General features: G+C 41.0%; 1 pseudogene; it reads right to left on the bottom strand.

Moving 5' to 3' along the window:
• Window positions 1-228: 228 nt before the first annotated feature.
• On the bottom strand, window positions 229-1,225 carry LOC113897819 (annotated as a pseudogene).
• Between the last annotated feature and the right edge of the window lie 12,860 nt (window positions 1,226-14,085).

The following is a 14,085-nucleotide window of genomic DNA, read 5'->3' as shown; positions in this document are numbered from 1 at the left end:
CATATGCAGGTTATTGGTTATGCTGTAGGATTTAACTGTCACAGCACTAAAAGGCAACTATTTAGGGAAGAGGCTGAAAAAGGAAAAAGGAACATATGTAAGGCAATAGTTCCTTTAGGTACAATAAGCATAATAGTGTTTTAGGAAGACAAGATAAAAATAACTCAAGGCTAGCTTGGTTCTCACTGAATAAAAACAATGGGCTAAATACTGAGCTCTTCTGTTAATCTAATAATCAGTGCCTTGGTCATCATTCCGGATAACCTCTGGGTAGTCATCTTGGTACTGGCCATGATATTCATCTGAGTATTCTGCCTGAAAATCACTGATTTCCGACCCACTGGTTCCTGTTCCTTGGCTTCCATTGTGAATGACAGGTTCTGTGGGAGCAGCACAGTATTTGGGATCATACAGTTGCCACCCAAGGCCACACACACTCATTCCTTTCTGGGAAGCAACTTTGTTGGTACCCATCTGTAGGGAAATTGTGGAGTTCTCCATGGGTTGTAACGTTAGCTTCTGATCGTAGATATCTTTTCGGGTACCCAGTGCTAACATCCCTGCCTGGCTGCCTCCTTTGTTGGTGCCCATTTGTAGGATAACTGTGGTCTGATCAAAAGGTTTGTCAGTTTGCATCTTGGGATCATAAAGGTGCCTTCTCATCCCATAGGCCGTCATACCTGCTTGACTGGTGCCATTTGTTGGTTCCCATCTGCAAACTAATTACACTTTGGCCAGCTTTTAATTTTCCTTCATCAAAATGTCTTGTTTGTTTTTCTGCATACTTATCTCCAATGTCAATGGTTGTATGGAATCCTTTTGTTTTGGCCACACCTGCTAGGGCCACCAACTAGTCTGAACCTCATGTTTCCATTCTCAAAAAGATCATTTCCTTCAAATACATCACGTGGCTTAATATGTCCTGTGGCTTAATGCCGTAAGCCTGAATAGCTTTAATAAATTTGCTGATATTCTCCACCTGAGGCCAGTTTAATGAGGACTCATTGACCTTCTTCACTGAGCCTGGCTGTAGCTTGTTCATGAGTTCACAGAGATTAATGCCATCTTTCACACTCAGCTAGAAGTTGGTGCCAGTGCTCATGCCTGTCACCTCTTCTATCCAATTGTGGAGATCTTCTTCTGCCTAGTGATCATAGTTGGAAGCTATCTGGTTCTTGACCTCAGCCGAGAGCCCATAGGAAGGGCCCTTGTTGAAGTGGGTCATGATGATTTGGGTGGCAGGAAGAGGCTGAGTCGCGGGAATTGGCTAGTCTGGGGGATTCCCACACTTGGCTTCCCTGCTCCTGGCCCCAAGGAGTGGCCTAACCACAAGATGTTCAGAGCTCGCTCCCCTGGGTGGTGCAGGAGTCGCTGGGACGTGGCGGCCGAATGCGGGTGGTGCCTAGGCTACTGTAAGTACTACCTCACAGTACGCGGCTTGTAGTACTACCTCGTAGTACTCGGCTATGAGTACTACCTCAGCTAATTGGCTACGAGTATTACTGTGGAACACCGGAAGTGCCTCGGCTCCTCTGCTGCCTTGGCTACGAGGTCCCGCAGAGGTTCCCGTTCTGCTCCAGAGTCCCACACGAACTATATATATGAAAATGTTTTAAGTATTTAATGGAGCTAAATCCTCTTGTACAGAAGGGGGAACTGAGACATGATGAGATATTAAAACAGGTTAATGTCTATGTTTTAGTGTGCTAGCACAGAAGAAAGAACCATAAACAGAATTCATATGTACCATGAGGAAACATTTGATTGAAAGTAACTACAACAACAAATATAATTTAGCACTGATGAAGGGATGTGCAACTGACCCTGGATCTGGGCAGACGTTGGATGGGGCCCCACAGTCACTTGCCAGAAGCCTGAGTCACTGATTGGGGTATTTGGCCTTCTGGAAGGCTCTAGCACATGCAGTTGACTCCCCCATTCGGTCCTTTGGTAGTACTACTCAAGCATAGCCTTAGGACCAGAACCCATCCCTGCATCTGTCTGGGAGGCACACAAACACTGTCACCCTCAGTTAGGGGTGAGCAGTAGACAGGGATCAGGATCTGCTTAATAGATGGCATGAACCATACTCATAGACAAGCCTAGGACAAGCAACCTCTGGCACCTGGAGCACCCATATTTTCTTATTCTAGGACTCCCCTGCTGCTCGGTAGAACTCGCAAGATCCCCAGAGATGAGGCTCAGGTGACCCCATCTGGTCTATCTTCTCCCTGCCCCCACTACATATACATATGCATACATACACACATACACATGAAGCCAGACAGCACAACCTGCAGCTTCCAACTGTGCCCTCTGCCTTCCTGGTGTTAAAATTAAATACAAAAGAAACTAGACCCCAAAATTCCCTAAGCAGTCAAAATCACTTAAGCCAGATAAGTGAAACCTAGTTTTTCGTGCAAAACAAGTGAAACACAACTTGGGCTGCCTTTTAGGCTGCTTCTCATAAATGCCTTCTATAATCATAAAAGAACAGTCATCTTCGTAAGAAAGGTATAAGAGAGTAAATTTTAACCAATTCATTGCCATCTGGGAACCACCAGTGTAATAACCAATCATTATAAAGTGAAACAACTTCCTCATTTTCACTTTATAAGCCATCTTATAATATCATGCCTCTAAGCTTCATAGCAGTCTTTGATTTTAAAAGCTCCCAGTTGGACAGGTGTTCTTATATGAACAAACAAACAAAGCTTTAACCAAGAAGGGATTTCACTGATTAATACAACAAAGTCTGAGGGCAAATTTGATCCTTAGCAGAGATACTCAGCTGATGTCATCAGAAATGAGTTCCTCTCTACTTTTACATTCTCCGTCTTTTGACTTTATTCTCAGGTTTTACACGCTGGCAGCATGGCTGCCAACTAGGTCAGGGTTGTCTTCTCCCAAGTTCAAGAGCGGTTAAAAATGTGGTATTTCTCTCATGATACCTCTTGCAAAAGCCTCATTGGCTTCAGTTGGGTCACCGAACCATTCACTTTAACTAGGTTATTAGAAATTATGGCCAGAACTAAGTCCCTCGGATGCCGTGAGTGTAGGGATGATTAGGGACTACAACTCCACCTGCACAAGGCTGAAGAGGAAAATAGAAGGACTGTTTCAGAAGGCTGAATACATGCTAACTATTCAAATAAAAACAAAGATGTCCACTTCAGCCTCTTTCATCTTGTCCACGTCTTACCTACTGGCCTAGAGCCACAAATTGACCTTGAGGCTCTGAAATTTAAATTCACAGTTATGTGTATGTGTGTGTTAGGTGTTCAGTCATGTTTGACTCTTTGAGACCTCATGGACTGTAGGCCACCAGGCTCCTCTATCTATGGGATTCTCCAGGTAAGAATACGGGAGCGGGTAGCCATTCCCTTCTCTACAGGATCTTCCTGACTTAAGGATTGAACCCAGGTCTCCTGCATTGCAAAGGGATTCTTTATCATTTGAGCCACCAGGGCAGTTTTTTTGTGTATAGTAAGCTCCATAATGATCCCCTCCCCCCAGATATAACCAGGTCTGGATTCGTGAGAGCTGTGAATGTTTTCTTATATGCAAAAAAATGTGCTTTGCTATTATGAGTAAGTTAAGACTCTTGAGATGGAGAGATTATCCCGGTTACCTCAGTGAATCCTAAATTCAATCACAAGTGTCCTTATAAAAGGGACTTGAATCCATAAACTGTTTTGGTGAGGGCAACCCAATCCTAGTTCCTTTCCTCATCTCTCATTCTCTCCTCATCACTATCTGTCAAGGATTGACTCCATAGCTGAGTAACACAGTTCCCAGAAAGAAAGCCTCAAGCAGATCAGGAAGACAGGCAATCACTAAAAATATAATCCTTGCCCTGGGTCCAAGTGCTCCGTCTGCCCCCCTCACAAGGGGGCAGAGAAATGGTCCTTCCTTGTTACTAGCTCTGGATTCACAGACCTTTCTCAGATGAGAAGAGAGCAGATTTTTCACACTCTCCCACCCATCACTGTTGCCAAGACATGACACAGTGGGACTGTATTTCAGGGGCAACAGAGGCAGTTCAGAGGCTGCTTACAAGGCAAGCAACAGGAAATGAGCCCAAGGATGAGAGTCAGTTATATCCCAGGAGAATCTGACAATAGAATAGCAATGTTCCCAGAGCATAAGGATGTGAGAGATTAAATGAAGAATCTCTTCAAGGGTCAAAGGGTCAAGGGAGATAGTCAAGGGTGAGGAATTCACAGCTTCTCAACCACAATCAAGAGACATCCTGAGAGCCAGCAAGCTAGGAAACTCCCAAAAATCTAAACAGAAATCTAAACAGTCTAGTGACTCAGAGTTCAAAGAATGCTCCCTTCTACCCTGAAGATTCAGCAAAGCCATATCTTATAGAACCTCTTGCTGAGAAGTTAAAACTGTCATTGGAAGTTCAACTGTACAGCCAGTCATCAGTCATATCTTTGAAGAGACCCCTGCTTTAATCTCCCTGGGATTTGGCAGTTTCCCAGATTGCTGTATGCCCACGTGGAGGACAGTAGGAGTACTGATGAAACTAGGAGCCCTGGATTCCTCAGTTTCAGGCCTCCTGGAGGAGCCAGGACAATTTAGAGGCAACTGATAAAAGGGAGGCCACAGGAGACCCGAATCAGGAGAGCATCAGGATAATGATGTAAGATTGAGATCTTTCTATACCAAGACTGAAGAGACACCCTGCCCAGTGCGTGCAGTCAGTCAACAGGGCACCTCATGTAAAGTTGTATTATTGTGTCCCCGTACCCAGCAGGAAGAACAGACTCCTCCAAGAGGTAATTTCTAAAGAAAGAGGCATGCGTTTCAGTAACTTAGTTGCATGAATAACTGTCAAAGGGCAAAAAGGTTCTTTGCACAAAGGAGTCCCAGCTGAAAGCAGAGCTGTCTTGCTAGATAGAGGGGAATTGAACTGCAGGAACATGAGGCCTTCAGGGATCTTACCATGGAATAGAAATTGGGATTAGATGTTGACCTCATGCATGAGAGGAAAGTTAGTTCAGGAGGGAACTTCAGGCACAAGCCAAGAAGTAACTGGATGTTTCTATAATGAGCGGAATCCTTTCCACTTAAGCAAAGCTGGGGTTCTGCCTTCTGTTTTGCTCTGGAGAGAGATATTCTCTCTACCTTCCAAGGCTATTCACCATTCAAATATCCTTGAAAAGATGATCTGGAATATTTAAGTCTGGGTCTTGATATAAGAGATGCAGAAACATGAGAGCCACATGAAAACATGGGCAAAACCCTCTTTGACATAAATCACAGCAGGATCCTCTATGACCCAGAGTAATGGAAACAAAAGTAAAAATAAACAAACGGGACCTAATGAAAAGCTTTTGCACAATGAAGGAAACTATAAGCAAGGTGAAAAGACAGCCTTCAGAATGGGAGAAAATAATAGCAAATGAAGCAACTGACAAAGAATTAATCTTAAAAATATACAAGTAGCTCACGCAGCTCAATACCAGAAAAATAAACAATCAAATCAAAAAATGGCCAAAGAACTAAACAATCACTTCTCCAGAGAAGACATACAGATGGCTAACAAACACATGAAAAGATGCTCAACATCACTCATTATCAGAGAAATGAAAATCAAAACCACAATGAGGTAACATCTCATCTGGTCAGAATGGCTGCTACCAAAAAGTCTATAAACAATAAATGCTGGAGAGGGTGTGGAGAAAAGGGAACCCTCTTACTGTTGGTGGGAATGCAAACTAGTACAGCCACTATGAACAGTGTGGAGATCCCTTAAGAAACTGGAAATAGAACTGCCTTATGACCCAGCAATCCCACTGCTGGGCATACAAACCGAGGAAACCAGAACTGAAAGAGACACGTGTACCCCAATGTTCATCACAGCACTATTTACAATAGGTAGGATATAGAAGCAACCTAGATGTCCATCAGCAGACGAATGGATAAGAAAGCTGTGGTACATATACACAATGGAATATTACTCAGCTATTAAAAAGCATGCATTTGAATCAGTTCTAATGAGGTGGATGAAATTGGAACCTACTACACAGAGTGAAGTAAGTCAGAAAGAAAAACACCGATACAGTATATTAACGCATATATATGGAATTTAGAAAGATGGTAACGATAACCCTATATGCAAGATATCAGAAGAGACACAGAGATAAAGAAGACTTTTGGACTCTGTTGGAGAAGGCGAGGGTGGGATGATTTGAGGGAATAGCATTGAAACATGTACATTACCATATGTGAAATAGATCGCCAGTCCAGGTTCAATGCATGAGACAGGGCGCTCAGAGCCAGTGCACAGGGACGACCCTGAGGGATGGGATGGGGAAGGAGGTGGGAAGGGGTTTCAGGATGGGGGACACATGTACATCTGTGGCTGATTTGTGTCAATGTATGGCAAAAACCACTACAGTACTGTAAAGTAATTAGCCTCCAATTAAAATAAATAAATAATTTTTTTTAAAAGAAAGCTGTCTTCCAACCATAGTGGGAAATCAACCTTTGTCTTATATCTCTTTCAACTTGATACTTCATTTTTATTTAGTCATGCAGTAGAATTAGAAGCATGCAGTTATATAGATTGATTAAATACTTTTCAAGTAGTCCCTTTAAATGAATATTCTTTTGATTATTATTGAATGTAACACTTTAAATGGATTCACCTAAGAATTTTACTTTACTTTGTGTGAATTCTGTCCATGTCCTTTGTTATTTACCAATTCACTATTAGGCTAGAATGTGCTACTACTTGGCCTTAAAACTACAAATGATAAACCTTAAGAATAAGGGCAAGTGCTGGCTGAAGTTGACCTGGATAGGTCTAGCCATTGCTGTTGACAAGGTTCTGGAATAAGGGCCCTACCTATCCATACCCACTCAATTCCTTCACCTATCTAAAATCCAAGGACTCAGCGTCTCCCTTCACCCAATTTTAGACAAGAATTGACTATAAAAATACACATATATCCAGATGCCAGTAAATATGAAATACTTCCATAGTTTTTACAAAAATAGTCAAAGACCAAAGGAAGTGAAAAGTTTCTGTGGTTTAGAATAGTTTATATAACTAACCAAGAATATGCAGTGGAATTTCTAAAAAGAAATAGATTATCATATAGAACAGAATTTTCCTTCACAAATAATACAGCTAAGGTATATTTTTCAACTAAATTATTGTATAGAAAGTCCCCATGAAGTTAATGATCTATACATTATATTGTTTTGGTATTGGAATACTATTTAACTAAGGAAATTTTCCTTTATTTTTGTGGTTCAAAAATCCAAACAACACAAAAGGTACATAGTAAAGAAGCTCCCTCTGAATCTTGTCCCTATATAGTCTATAGGTTTATTCATTTCCTGTGCATCTTTATCAAACATATCAGGCATATTTTCTTATTTTTCTCCTTCCTTTCATAAAAGATATATACATTGTTCTGTCCTTCACTTTTTATATTTAAAATCATATCTTGAGATTGTTCTATATTGGAATATAGAGTTTTTCTTCATATTTTTGTACCATTTGTAATAATTATTTGACCTATACCCTTTAATGGACACTTGTATCATTTCTTATTGTTGCTGTTCAGTCGCTAAATCATGTCTGACTCTTTGCCACCCCATGGACTGCAGTACTCCAGGCTTCCCTGTCCTTCACCACCTCCTGGAGCTTGCTCAAACTCATGTCCATTGAGTCTGTGATGCCATCCAACCATTTTGCCCTTCATCATCCCCTTCTCCTCCTGCCTTAATCTTTCCCAGCATCAGGGTCTTTTCTAATGAGTCAACTCTTCGTATCAGGTGGCCAAAGTATTGGATGGAGTTTCAGCTTCAGCATCAGTCTTTCCAATGAGTGTTCAGGATTGATTTCCTTTAGAACTGACTGGTTTGATCTCTGTGCTGTTCAAGGGACTCTCGAGATTCTTCTCCAGCACCACAATTCAAAAGTATCAATTCTTCAGCCCTCAGTCTTCTTTATGGTCCAACTTTCACATCCATACATGTCTACTGGAAAAACCATAGCTTTGAATATATGGACCTTTGCTGGCAAAGTAACATCTCTGCTTTTTAATATGCTGTCTAGGTTTGTCATGGAGAGGGCAATGGCACCCCACTCCAGTACGCTTGCCTGGAAAATCCCATGGATGGAGGAGCCTAATAGGCTGCAGTCCATGGGGTTGCAAAGAGTCGGACACGACTGAGCGACTTCACTTTCACTTTTCACTTTCATGCATTGGAGAAGGAAATGGCAACCCACTCCAGTGTTCTTGCCTGGAGAATCCCAGGGACGGGGGAGCCTGGTGGGCTGCCGTCTCTGGGGTCGCACAGAGTCAGACACGACTGAAGCGACTTAGCAGCAGCAGGTTTGTCATATTCAACTTTGCAGAATTCCACAGTCATGTTTTCAAAGATATACATTGCCTAATAATATATTGTAATACTTGAAATTCTATTATATGTTAAATTTAGATGGTTGTCACTTCAAAGCATTTGGTCAACATGGTGATTGATGATATCTTTGATAGCTTTGGTAAATATACTTGGAAAATTTATACCACAAAGCAGATACTCTCAGATAACTAGGGGTTGACAACGTGTTACAAGTCCTATATGTAGCAATTCAGCAGTGTCTGTGCAAGTTGGAAACACTTTGATTCAGCCATTTGATTTCTGTTGACTTCACTTCTTTCTAGGTTTGTCATAGCTTTTCTTTCAAGGAGCAAGCATCTTTTAATTGCATGGCTGCAGTCACCATCTGCAGTGATTTTGGAGCCCAAGAAAATAAAATCTGTCACTGTTTCCATTGTTTCCCTATCTAGTTGCCATGAAGTGATGGGACCAGATGCCATGTTCTTAGTCTTTTGAATGTTGAGCTTTAAGCCAGCTTTTTCTCCCTCCTCTTTCACCTTCATCAGGAGGCTCTTCAGTTCCTCTTTGTTTTCTGCCATAAAGGTGCTGTCATCTACACTGTACCGTTTCTAAGTTTATACTGTTTCAAATAGTGTGTTAATATATATATGCATATACTACACATACAATATATTGAATATATTGTATATATATGATATAGACTATGTATACAATATATACAATATATTATTGTATATGGCAATATACAATGACACAATTTGTATTTGTTCTATCATATATGTACAACGTAAATTCCCAGAAATCAGAAGGCTGAATCAAAGGGTTTCCAACTTGCACAGACACTGCTGAGTTGCTACAAAAAAGACTTGTGACACTTTGTAAACCCCTAGTTATCTGAGAGTATCTGTTTTGTGGTATAAATTTTCCAAGTATATTTACCAAACCTATCAAAGGTATCATTAATCAAACCATGTTGACCAAATGGTTTGAAGTGATAACTATCTAGATTTAACATATAATAGAATTTAAAGTATTAGAATATATTATTAAGCAATGTACATCTTTGAAAACATGACTATGGAAATCTGCCAAGTTGTCAAAAATAAAGTTTAAACACTACAGGAGATTATTAAGTATCTGTCAAATGATTAATAAGAATTTTATTATCATTGCTATAGAAGATAATCTTCTGTATGTCAATAACTGAGATTATGTTTTCCTAAATTTTATCAACTAATGAGGGAAAAATAAATTTACTCCTGATTAGAAACTTCATTCAGAAAATTCTAACCATAAAGGAAGATAAAATAGGTTCCTATTTATTTAGAATAGGAAAGTAGTTCAAACAGCAGGGTTTAAATTGAAGTAGTCCTGGGTTTGAATGCCAGTGCTGTTGCCTACTGCGGTCAGTTCTTCTTTCCCTCTCTCTCCTTGCCATGCCCCCATGAGGGCAGAGAACACTTCCCTGATGACTGACTTTGGCTTGACCTGTGACTTGCCATGACCCTGGAATGGAAATTCAAGTGACAGTATGCCAGTCCCCGTTATGTAATCTTTTCCCTTTGGACTTCTTCCTTCCCCCATGAGAACAGCTTGCCTCAGAGAGTGGATCTTTATTTCAGAATGAAAAAATACTCAGAGAAGGCTTGAATCCAACTAATAGTCTGAAGCCAGGCCCAGCTGAACCCAAACAAGCCTGGTCAAAGAAGTTTGTACCAATTTATCTACAGATATATGAGATTTTCAGGATTTTTTGTTTGTTTGGGATTTTTTTTTTTTCTGCTGCTGCGAAAGCTGACCAATACATCTACTAATTATAACTTCATAAAGATTCCTCAAACTCTACATCACCATTTTCTTATCTGTGAAGTGAAAATAATAATAATGCTTAATTTACCGAGTTTTCAGGATTAAAAGCAATAATGTAGGTAAAGCATTTAGCCTGGGAAGCCAAGAAAGTACCCTTGCCTTTCTGCCTTGTGAGAGTAGAGTGAGCAGATAACTATGAATGAGGCAATGGGGCTCTCATTTCACCAGACCATCAGTGGGCTAGCACCATGATCTTGGACTTCTTAGTCTCCAGAATTGTGAGAAATAAATGTTTATTGCTGCTACTGCTGCTGCTAAGTCACTTCAGTTGTGTCCGACTCTGTGCAACCCCATAGATGGCAGCCCACCAGGCTCCCCCATCCCTGGGATTCTCCAGGCAAGAATACTGGAGTGGGTTGCCATTTCCTTCTCCAATGCATGCAAGTGAAAAGTGAAAAGTGAAAGTGAAGTCGCTCAGTCGTGTCCGACTCTTAGCAAACCCATAGACTGCAGCCCAACAGGCTCCTCCATCCATGGGATTTTCCAGGCAAGAGTACTGGAGTGGGGTGCCATTACCTTCTAAATAAAAAGTGAAAGTCGCTCAGTCATGTCCAACTCTTTGCAACGCCATGGACTATATAGTCCATGGAATTCTCCAGGCCAGAAGACTGGAGTGGATAGCTATTCCCTTCTTCAGGGGATCTTCCCAACCCAGGGATTGAACCCCAGGTCTCCCACATTGCAGGCAATTCTTTGCCAGCTGAGCCACAAAGGAAGCCCTTATATTTATAACCACCCAGGTTATGGTGCTTTTGTTACAGGAGCACAAATAGAACTAAAAGAGGCATCTTTTTTTTTTTTTTTTTTAATGTATTAGTCTTAGACCTTGATTAAATATACACTCCATCCTTCTTTTATACATGTGTGGGTGTGCATGCTATATGCTGTGCTTAGTCTCTCAGTCATGTCCAGCTCTTTGCAACCCCATGGACTATAGCTCACCAGGCTCCTCTGTCCATGGGGATTCTCCAGGCAAGAATACTGGAGTAGGTGGCCATGCCCACCTCCAGGGGATCTTCCCAACTCAGAGACTGAACTGAGGTCTCCCACATTACAGGCAGATTCTTTACTGTCTCAGCTATCAGGGAAACCCATATGTGTGTGTATATATATATACACACACATATACTTTTTCCCACCTATATTCAAACATACAGAGAGAACTCTTTTCCTAGGTTTTATTTTTTTTCCAGAAGTTAGATTATACTATCTAAACTCATTAGTTTGAACTTATTTTTCCACTCAAATATATATCAGGTACAGATTTCCAAGTCAATAACTAAAAACCTAACATTATTTTTAGAAATTTCTAAAAGTATCTTCAACGTTTGCTTCATACATTCTTAAGAACAAGATAAAAGGTAACCAGTTAAAATATGTCATTTATGCCTCTAAGTCTTTCCACCTTCTCCCTTCTGATTTCTTCTAAGTTTATTGAGTTACTGTACCTCCAGAGACTTGATATTCAAATCTATCCTCATTTTTGAATGATTGACTTTTAAATATAAAATGATAAATAGAAAATAAGATGGTAAATGGAAAATGCCTTGTGAAATTATGTAGTTAATGACAAGGTAGTCATTGGAGATCTTCACCAAAAAAAAAAACTCTTAAATTGTGGAATGCAACATAGCTGAAGCCAGGGGTGAAGTCTCCTAATGGTTCACTTTAGATTTTAGTGTTTGGGATTCAGTTCAGTTCAGTTCAAACACTCAGTCGTGTCCAACTCTTTGCGACCCCATGAATCGCAGCATGCCAGGCCTCCCTGTCCATCACCAACTCCCGGAGTTCACTCAGACTCACGTCCATCGAGTCAGTGATGCCATCCAGCCATCTCATCCTCTGTCGTCCCCTTCTCCTCCTGCCCCCAATCCCTCCCAGCATCAGAGTCTTTTCCAATGAGTCAACTCTGCATGAGGTGGCCAAAGTACTGGAGTTTCAGCTTTAGCAGCATTCCTTCCAAAGAACACCCAGGACTGATCTCCTTTAGAATGGACTGGTTGGATCTCCTTGCAGTCCAAGGGACTCTCAAGAGTCTTTTCCAACACCACAGTTCAAAAGCATCAATTCTTCGGTGCTCAGCTTTCTTCACAGTCCAACTCTCACATCCATACATGACCACAGGAAAAACCATAGCCTTGACTAGACGGACCTTTGTTGGCAAAGTAATGTCTCTGCTTTTCAATATGCTATCTAGGTTGCATACTTTTTTTCCAAAGAGTATGCGTCTTTTAATTTCATGGCTGCAATCACCATCTGCAGTGATTTTGGAGCCCCCAAAAATAAAGTCTGACACTGTGTCCACTGTTTCCCCATCTATTTCCCATGAAGTGATGGGACTGGATACCATGATCTTCGTTTTCTGAATGTTGAGCTTTAAGGCAACTTTTTCACTCTCCTCTTTCACTTTCATCAAGAGCCTTTTAAGTTCCTCTTCACTTTCTGCCATAAAGGTGGTGTCATCTGCATATCTGAGGTTATTGATGTTTCTCCCAGCAATCTTGATTCCAGCTTGTGTTTCTTCCAGTCCAGCATTTCTCATAATGTATTCTGCATATAAGTTAAATAAGCAGGGTGACAATATACAGCATTGCCGTACTCTTTTTCCTATCTGGAAAGTCTGTTGTTCCACATCCAGTTCTAACTGTTGCTTCCTGACCTGCATACAGATTTCTCAAGAGGCAGGTCAGGTGGTCTGGTATTCCCATGTCTTTCAGAATTTCCCACAGTTGATTGTGATCCACACAGTCAAAGGCTTTGGCATAGTCAATAAAGCAGAAACAGATGTTTTTCTGGAACTCTCTTGCTTTTTCCATGATCCAGCAGATGTTGGCAATTTGATCTCTAGTTCCTCTCCCTTTTCTAAAACCAGCTTGAACATCAGGAAGTTCACGGTTCACATATTGCTGAAGCCTGGCTTGGAGAATTTTGAGCATTACTTTACTAGCATGTGAGGTGAGTGTAATTGTGTGGTAGTTTGAGCATTCTTTGGCATTGCCTTTCTTTGGGATTGGAATGAAAACTGACCTTTTCCAGTCCCGAGGGCACTGCTCAGTTTTCCAAATTTGCTGGCATATTGACTGCAGCACTTTCACAACATCATCCTTTAGGATTTGAAATAGCTCCACTGGAATTCCATCACCTCCACTAGCTTTGTTCGTAGTGATGCTTTCTAAGGCCCACTTGACTTTACATTCCAGGATGTCTGGCTCTAGGTGAGTGATCACACCATCGTGATTATCTGGGTCGTGAAGATCTTTTTTGTACAGTTCTTCTGTGTATTCTTGCCACCTCTTCTTGATATCTTCTGCTTCTGTTAGGTCCGTACCATTTCTGTCTTTTATCGAGCCCATCTTTGCATGAAATGTACCCTTTTTGTCTCTAATTTTATTGAAGAGATCTCTAGTCTTTCCCATTCTGTTGTTTTCCTCTATTTCTTTGCATTGATCACTGAAGAAGGCTTTCTTATCTCTTCTTGCTATTCTTTGGAACTCTGCATTCAGATGCTTATATCTTTCCTTTTCTCCTTTGCTTTTCACTTCTCTTCTTTTCACAGCTATTTGTAAGGCCTCCCCAGACAGCCATTTTGCTTTTTTACATTTCTTTTCCATGGGGATAGTCTTGATCCCTGTCTCCTGTACAATGTCATGAACCTCATTCCATAGTTCATCAGGCACTCTATCTATCAGATCTAGGCCCTTAAATCTATTTCTCACTTCCACTGTATAATCATAAGGGATTTGATTTAGGTCACACCTGAATGTTCTAGTGGTTTTCCCTACTTTCTTTAAGTCTGAGTTTGGTTATAAGGAGTTCATGATTAGAGCCACAGTCAGCTCCTGGTCT

The sequence above is a fragment of the Bos indicus x Bos taurus genome, chromosome 8 (genome assembly GCF_003369695.1).
Source record: "Bos indicus x Bos taurus breed Angus x Brahman F1 hybrid chromosome 8, Bos_hybrid_MaternalHap_v2.0, whole genome shotgun sequence".
Classification (NCBI taxonomy): domain Eukaryota; kingdom Metazoa; phylum Chordata; class Mammalia; order Artiodactyla; family Bovidae; genus Bos; species Bos indicus x Bos taurus.
The sequence above is the reverse complement of the archived record's forward strand: the minus strand, read 5'-3'. Positions and strand labels throughout refer to the sequence as shown.